Source organism: Cryptomeria japonica, chromosome 1 (genome assembly GCF_030272615.1).
Source record: "Cryptomeria japonica chromosome 1, Sugi_1.0, whole genome shotgun sequence".
Taxonomy (NCBI): domain Eukaryota; kingdom Viridiplantae; phylum Streptophyta; class Pinopsida; order Cupressales; family Cupressaceae; genus Cryptomeria; species Cryptomeria japonica.
In genome coordinates this window covers 155,492,862-155,501,735 of record NC_081405.1, presented here as the reverse complement: position 1 = coordinate 155,501,735, position 8,874 = coordinate 155,492,862, and positions in this window count along the sequence as shown.

Genomic DNA, 8,874 nt, shown 5'->3' with positions numbered 1-8,874 from the left:
ACTGAACTAACTGTTGTGAAGATTAGATGATAGTTTACCTGTTCATGCATGAGGGTGTAATGGTACTATAGTATTGAGCTAAGAGGAAAGCTTAGTGAGTGACCGGTTTATGATTGTTTTAGTTATTCTGGGTCTTACTAGTTGCACTCTGTTTCAGCTAGTATCACTGTTTGCCAGTCATTTGGAGTATTTACTGTCAAATCAGTTTTGGACTATATTTTTGTTTGTACTGATTCAACCCCCCTCCTCTCAATACCGGTTTGGTACTATTGGTTCATCATTGAGTTATCAAGGAATTGATCACTTTAACCAGAGTAGAATCCGATTGCAGAGGTCTAAAACTGAATAATGTCATGGATGCAGAGTTGAAGTTTTCCATTAGAGTCATAGGCTATTGTTTCTTTCAATCAGCAAGGGAAAAGACTATACCCTGTGCAACAGTCGATTTAGCCTATAAAATTGTAAAGAAAGGTATGAAGATTGATCTATGAAAAGTGTTGTTGAAAAATCTGTTTGAAAATCTCAACACCATAGGGAAGCCAAAGAAGAACAACTTGGCAAACACACTGAAGTTTGGATCACTTTTGGTATGCACGTTTTTCTATTTTGAGAAATTCTTTCCATCTGTCAGTAACGTAGTTTGGGAGCTACACCGACCAATCACCCATCAAGTCAATGACTTCATCAAACAGCTAGGTGATAACTTTAATGAGATTATGGATGATTACTTCAGCAAGTTTTAGGAAAAGATGTATAACAGATATAGGATTCCACCCAGGTTAGTGGATAAATACAAGGATGATGTATGCTTTGAAGTAGACACCAAATATTGCTATGTCAATGCGGTGGAACTGAGAACTTAATCTTTGCCACCTATGGGTTATGAGATTGATTTTGACATTACACAGCAGTAGATAGATGCTTTTCTCACTCTACCAAGGCATGCTACCGAGATGAGATACGATACATATGAAGAAGTTAAAGAGAAAGTTAAAATGAGCATTGTAGTACCAAAGGCTACAAGAAAAGAAACAAAAATGATTAAGGCATTAACAGAGAAATTTGGAGAAGGTTTTTCCTCCACACCTGTCAAGAGCATTCAAGTCATCACCGAGGAGGAATCTGAAGCCCAAGAAGCAGCTATTACATTGAGCACCGAGTTGCCTAAAGGAAAAATTTTGAAAAGGAAGAAATAGGATATATCAAAGGTATCACTGACTCCTCCAGCAAAGTGACCTAATACAAGATCATCTGCAGTGTCACTAAGTAAGAAGTATAAAAATGTCACAATGCCAAAGGTAACAAAAAATTATAAGAAATCTACTCGAAGACTCATTTTGATTAAAGAGTCCAGTGACACCGAATCTGAAGACGCAAGTAAATTTCAGATTGTTAAGAGTCAAAAGAAAGATGTACATAGCGTTGATAATTTCTGTGCTAATCTAAAACAATGGTGGAGTTGGAGCATTTCGATATGTTAAGTATGAATCCAGAAATGATGAAGAAAAGAGACAAATAGAATAAGTTGTAATTTGCACACTTCTGAAATTCTGATTGGTCCCATTGGAAGTAACTAATTCTCTTCCAAAAGAATTGTATTTGCATATTGATAACAGGTGGAAATATACTATAGACTTGGAAAAATAGATGAGAGAAAGAAGTCTGGTACATCTCTTCTCAGACATGTCGGTAGATGAGATCAATGAACATCTGAAAAACCACCAGACAAACTTCCTAGTCAAGCAAAGAGCCTTGAAATTGATGAATAACCTTTATCTTGAAGTAGAGAATGAGACCAAGGAAAAGTGGCAGGAAATCTTTTGAATCAAGAATGATGGTGAGCAAGTTGAAATAGTTGATGTCAGCAAGCAAGATCCTGATATCACCAAGAAAGACCCCGCTGATACTATACAAATTGAAGAGGATATCATGGACACCAAGGTACAAGAATAGGAAATGATTGAAGGGAATGCTTATGTCAAACTGGTATCCAGTGAGTTAGTTTTGGAACAAGTTCAACCCTATCCTCCAGTCACTCAGCATGTTTCAACCGAGACACCTCAGGATACTAATCAAGGAAAAGAGGGTCACAAGTCTACAAAAGGAGAAGCTACTTCTCAAGCCACCAGGGAATAGACTTCTCAAGCCCCTTCTAGCACTGAAAATGTTACAACTAAGACCCAGAGCAAGGATTCACCAAAGGCTACATCTGAGGTTAAAGAAATTGACAAAAGTATTGCCTCTACCGAGCAACCTACTGAGGGTCAACAAGCCTCCCAAGCCATTGTATTAGTTCAACTAGTGAAAACCTCCTCATCTAAAGAAAAGAAAATGAAAAAGCATAGTTTCAAGTTAGATTTGTCAAAACCAATAGTGTTGTTGAATATAGACATATCCAAATTAAAAGGGCAAGCACTTATTGAATTCAGTGAACTATGCAAAGCCAAAGCAGAACAAGAGAAGCAAATGGCTATACAAAAGAAAAATAGAGTACTTTAGAAGGTGAAAGAACTATTAACAGATATGCTACCTGAAGCTATAGTGACAAAAGATGCAGCCATCCATGTTCAACTGGATGAACTCCTAACTAAAATAGAGACTTCTGGAGTAGACGCATCTGAATACTTGAGCAAATTGAAGGACAAAGAGCTCACTGCAAAAATGATTGAAGAGGTGCAGAAAGCCATTGCTATTGGCAAAGTAAAACTTGTCAAATTTATTGCTGAGTTGTCCCCTCAACTCAAGCACATTCTTTCTTTATTACAGAAACTCTGTACATTTTCTTTATTCATTAAAGACATCAAGAATAAAACAGAAGTGATTGAGAAAGAGATCACTGATCTATTCCATACATTGACCACTGAGCCAAATTCTATTCAAAATTTCTATACCAAGTGACAAAAGCTCATGGCTCAACAATTGGAACTTAGGAATGAAGAGCGCAAAATAAGGATGGTCATTATGACTCTTCAAACCTTATTCATTCCACACTTGTCCTCTGTCTAAGAATAGATCAACAAGGCTACCTCTTTATCCACTCAGCTAGAGGGAAGCACTTTAGATGGACTGATTTCATTGTTAGCTGACATTATAGCTCAAAATTCACTCATGGATAGTGTCAAGGATGCCCTCTCTACCACTCTCACCAATGCAAGGACAAAGTATAAATCCATTTTTGACCAGTTGCCTCCATCGAATGGTAACTAGTTTTGATGTTTGTCAAAAAGGGGGAGTGTAGTATCAAAGTATCAAAGGGGGAGTATACCAAGCATAACAAAGTATCCAAATGCACAGTTGAATTTGACAGGGGAGCAGTAAACATTGAGCAGTGATCAAAGAGAAAAGAACAAGTGTAGTAAACACAAAACATTGATCACCGAGCATGCAAAATCAGAATTATGTACATTATATTGATAAGGGGAGTATATCTGAGTATACTATTTATTGACTATTGTATATACTCTTAGTTTAGTCAAATTTTGTAAGTATATAGATTTTGAGTTATGACTTTGAAAGGAGTTTTGTCAAACATTTCAAAACTAATGTCAAAAGGGGAGATTGTTACTATTTACTAAGTTGTCATTAGTTTTATATCCAAAGTCATCCTATATACTCTAGTCGGTTAATACTACCGGAACATTCAGTCGGTAGGCACTAAAGCAGTCGGTTACAGAAGATAGAAGTCACAGAGTCTAGTATACACCGAGTTGTCTACCGAGTAACACTCTATGTCTACCGAGCAGCAAAAATGATATACCGAGTGAACACACACCGAGTGAAAATGTGTTACGAGATTCATTGAACCTGGACACATATGTGGAAACGTGTTACAAGATCGAGGAACAGGGAATCATTATCACTTAGGAAATTGCACCTTAAAGATTTTGTATGATCTTGAGGTCATCTATCCAATGAAATATTTTGTATGTTTATTCATTTGATGAATCATGTTTGTAAGAACGAAGCATGAACTGATCACCGACATAAGAGATCTATTTATTCAGCATGAATTGAGGATAAAAAAAAAAAGGTGTATGAAGCAAGACATGTGTAATAGATAAGGAAGCACTAAGTATTGTGACTGTTAGAGACATAGAGGTCATCGAGAAGGATTTCAAAGAATAGTCAAGGAACAGAGTAAACAGAAGGGTTTACCGAGTTAATCTATGGATTACCGAGGTATGCTATAAGCAAGGTAATCTCATTTTGAGCACATAGAATCTGCTATAACATTGTAGATGTGAAGTTGTAGATATTTTGTAATATTGTGTTGTAATATTTTGAGTTGTAAGAGAAACCTTTAATAGGGTAAAAGACTCTAACAAAGTCTATAAATTGTAAAGCCTTTAACCAGGTGCAACATTTAGAATAAGTGTTGTAAAATCCTTTAGCAAGGTAGATCTAACGATCTTGATACTCCTAACTGGGTAAGCTATCAGAAATAGCTAAACATGTAGCTCTAACCAAGCAACCTTTATTATTGTAGTAGTGTAGTTGTGGGTGCCATCCCCACTGCAGTTTTTCTCTCTAACCAAGAGTTTTTGCGTAACCAAAATATATGTGTTATGGAGTGAATCATGTATGATTGCTATTTATTTGTTTTAGCATTATATTATGTTACAACAGTTTTTGGTTTATGCATAACAGTAAAGTTATTGTTGAAGAAAAGATTTGAAGTACTGATTCTGTTAGGGGTCCCACAGATACTTAGAAGGGGGGCGTGAATCGGTATCTAACCGGTAATTAGAATTTCTTAACTTAAAACATGTAGAACATAATATAACAGTGTAGCAGTATGCAAGAAATAATGCAATAAATAGAATCAAGAACATCCACATGAAAAACACACCATAACACAAGATGTTAACGAGGAAACCCGGTGTGGGAAAAACCTCGGTGGGATTTGTGACCCACAATATTCACTCACTGGCCAATAAGAGAATATTACTTACAATAGGGGCCTGCACATGCAGGAAGGCCAATTGCCTAGAGCTCGCTACTCAATGGGAAGTCTCACTGACTTACAATAAGGATTATACAAATCCAATATCTTGTGCTGCTTTACAATAGCATCTTCAATGCCTGATTCAGTACCGATTCCTGCTTTGTTCTTTACATATATCCCTTGACCTATATTTCGCACATTAGGTCTGTTTAATATTTTCCTTAATGCTTCTACATCACATATTATAAATGTCTACAATGATCTCTTTTATATATAAGAGTTATTTTAGAATTTGCCAAGTTGGCTTACACATTTTTACAATAATAAACAAAATGTAATATAACAAAATCCTGTCGGCCTCTGTGCTGATATAATGTCTTTGCCGGTGTCATAGGATTACAAGGTTGCCATCAATGACAAAACCTTCAATCACATACAATGTCTCATTGGAGTGTGCATATGACAACAATCTCCCCCTTTGGCATTGATGGCAACACTCATGAGAAATTTCAAAAAGTATCCAAAAATGTGTAGTCCAAAAATGTTACCAAAAAAATGTGTGTGCTCCCCCTGAGCATATGATTCCTGTGATTTGAATTTTCTCATCCGACTACTCCCCCTTTGGCATCAATGACAAAGGTTGTCAAGATGTCAGTAGAGTTTGTGGTTTCAACCTTGTAGTTGGGTAGTTATAATTTGAAAAAGATCTCCCAAAATCAAGTTTATACTATCCATAAACTTTTTGCTATCCTTTATTGTTGTCTCTGTTCTCTTCACTATATCGGTGAGATGTTGCAAATGCTCTGCCGGTGTTTTACTTCCCTGTATTAATGCCTCAGAAATTTCCATTCGTAGAGATGCTAGATAGTCCAATCTTGGACTTAGTTTAGATCTCAAATGTTTTTCCTTATTTATTATTCTTTCTTTCTCTCTTTCCAATTTGAGTAGTTCTTCCTCAAAATTTGTTATCTTCTCCTCAAAAACTAATAGTGTATCAGGTGAGTTGACAAAGTTGTCTACAAGTTTATTTATCTCATCTTGTACCTTGCTCATTTTCTTGTCAATATCTATAGTCAAAAAGTTTGTTTTACAGGTATCTTTATACAGATTTTTGTATTCTTCCAACAAATTACATAGTTCTGGTAGAAATGTGTCAAAATCTCTATTACACTTCTTTATTTGCTCATCAAAGAATTTCTGTTTTTCAATTTCTACCTTATCGTTCACTGAATCTTCCTTTATTTTCTCAATGTTTTCTGAGATGTATTTACACAGTGTATCCAATTGTCCTAAAGAATATTTGTTATCTATATTACAGTTAGGTGCAATTACCTTCAAAATTGGTATGGTATCATCAATTGCTTTGTAAGCCTGTGAGCTGCAGTCAGTTATTTTCTTGATAGAATCAAGTAGTACCTCAGTCACATTTGTTAATTTGTATCCTAAAGATGATCTAACAATTTGAGTACCAGTAGAAGTAACCAAGTTTGTATTGACCTCTGGTAGGTCAGTTTGTGTCTACATTTCTTTAAGCACTGGTTTTCCTACTTCACTAGTTACTGGTGGCACTGTTTTCTTATGTACCAGTTCTAGTTGTTGTTGTTATGGAGCCTTTTTCTCTATTTATTTCTCTGTAGGTTTTATTTCCTTAGTCTGTGTCTCAGTCTCTACCTTTTTCTCTTTATCATTTATCGGTTTATTAGTTTCCTCAGTCATCAAAGGCTCACTAGCCATATCTGACTCTTTTGTTGTATCTTTGTCTACTACTATGTTGATCTTTTGAGTATCAACATTCACAGTATATAGGACTTCAGGATTAGGATTATTATCCTCTACATCCATACTCTTGGCTACCGGTTGATCTTCAGTAGTTGTTGATTTTACCGGTGGAGTATTTAAAGAAGGTGGGGGTAAGTTGTCTTTAACCTTGATACTTGGTGGCCCACCAACTTTACCTTTCCCCTTGTCTCTATCTTTCTGATATACCTTTATGGGTTTAGGGTTCTTGTACTCTTCTTGTTTTTCTTTCTCAACTAGGAATATATCCCATCCATCTTCTGTTTCCTCTATTACTTCATTAACTCTTCCTGCCATTAGTGAAATATGCCGGTGTGTAGTAGAGAATACTGACTGGTTGGCCTTTGCAATCAAATCATCAATTTCTTGTGGAGAGTTTACCGGATATACAACAAGTAGCTTCTCAATTTTTATTTTCTTATCCAATTCTAGCACTGCCTATCTTCTTGCCTCTAGTCTTTTGAATAATTCATCTGGTATTTCATTGACTACTTCCATCAAAAATTTCTTGTACATATCCATGTGCAATATAACACTATTTTCAATTTGTTCTTTCTCATCAACTATTAGAGTGTCATAGATTTTCTCTATGTTCTTCAGTTTACCTTCCTCTATGATTTCATTCAATAGTATATCAAGAGGGGCCAAGTCTCTGTTTGTCCTTTTCTTCTTCTTGGGTGTCAATTTCTTCTTTGGTGTGGCCTTTCTAACCGGAGATCTCATAGCTTGTTGCTTTTGCCTTGTCCTCCTAGGTGAAGGTGTGGTTGCCAGTGAGGGATCTCTTTTTCTTACAACTCTTTTAAAAGTTGCAGGCATGTCACTTCCTACAGAAGTACCTACCAGTGATAGGTGAGTTTCAGGTTGTGGAGTTGCTAAGTCATGCTCTGTTATGCCGGTTTTCTTCAATACATCTTCCTTAATGGCTTTTGCTTGTCTGGACCCTTTCCTTACAACTGCCTCAACCTTTTTCACCCTTTTCTTTGATTGAATTTGTCTTTCAATATTCTCTGCACTACCAAATACTTCTTCCTTTGGCTCTCTGGGGGCTTCCAGAAGTGCTTTAGCATATGTTTCAACTATGTGATCATCTATTTCATATCCCATCTCGGTTACCCAAACTGTCCTTGGGATGACTGCTTCCATCCAGATTTCATCTTTCTTGATGACAAAGCATATATCATCTTTGTATTTGTCTACAATCTTCTGTGATAACCTTACTCTTTTCTTCATTTTGGTCTTTAATGCCTGGAAAAAGTCATGAATATTGTTTTCCTTGTTCTCACCCATGTTATTGAATAGTTCAGTCAATTGTTTGCCTACCGGTATGTCATATCCAAGTTCTTTGTAACCTATACCGGGAACCTATTTTGTTATATGTAGCATTAGGCATACTAACAGATTTCCAAATCTGAAAGTTCCTTTCTTGTCCTTCTTGATCTTTCCAAGATTGTCAATTAATTCATCCTTTAACCACTCACATATGTCAATTTTTGCATTGTCTATGACCATGTCATAAGCACTCTTAATGCATAAACTTGAAACTAAATTAAGTCTATTAGCATGAGTAGCTTTATACCCTAATATCATACTGATGAATCTTACATTGATATCTTTTACATCATTAACCCTTAGAGACCTCTTATCAAATGTTGCACCAGTTAGGTTTATAACTAGGTCATTGGAAACTTTCTTGGTTTTATCTAGTCTTTTACTGGTGGTCGGTAACCCTATGAAAACTTTCACAGCTTCCTTGGTGATCTTATGGATTGCATCTAACCAGAAAAATTCTCCATGTACCCTACTCAAAACTATCCTAATCAAATCCTTTGGAAATTTAGGAATGCTAAGGATTTTTGTAAATCCTAGGGACTCAATGATCTTGTGTTCATCCTTTATATTTCCGGTATTATCACATATCACGGTTTTATACATGGTTTTAATTTCCTCATCTCCTAACTCTTCAATGTTGCAATGGATGTACATTCTGGGGTCTTTAGCATATACAACTCCCTTAGGAATTTGAGAAAAAGCACCTAGGGTATCATCCTTCTTTGCTATCTCGGGAACTAACTGAAATACGGGCCTAGGTCTTTTTATTACTTCAACAATAGTAGGGTTTGCTATATATTCAA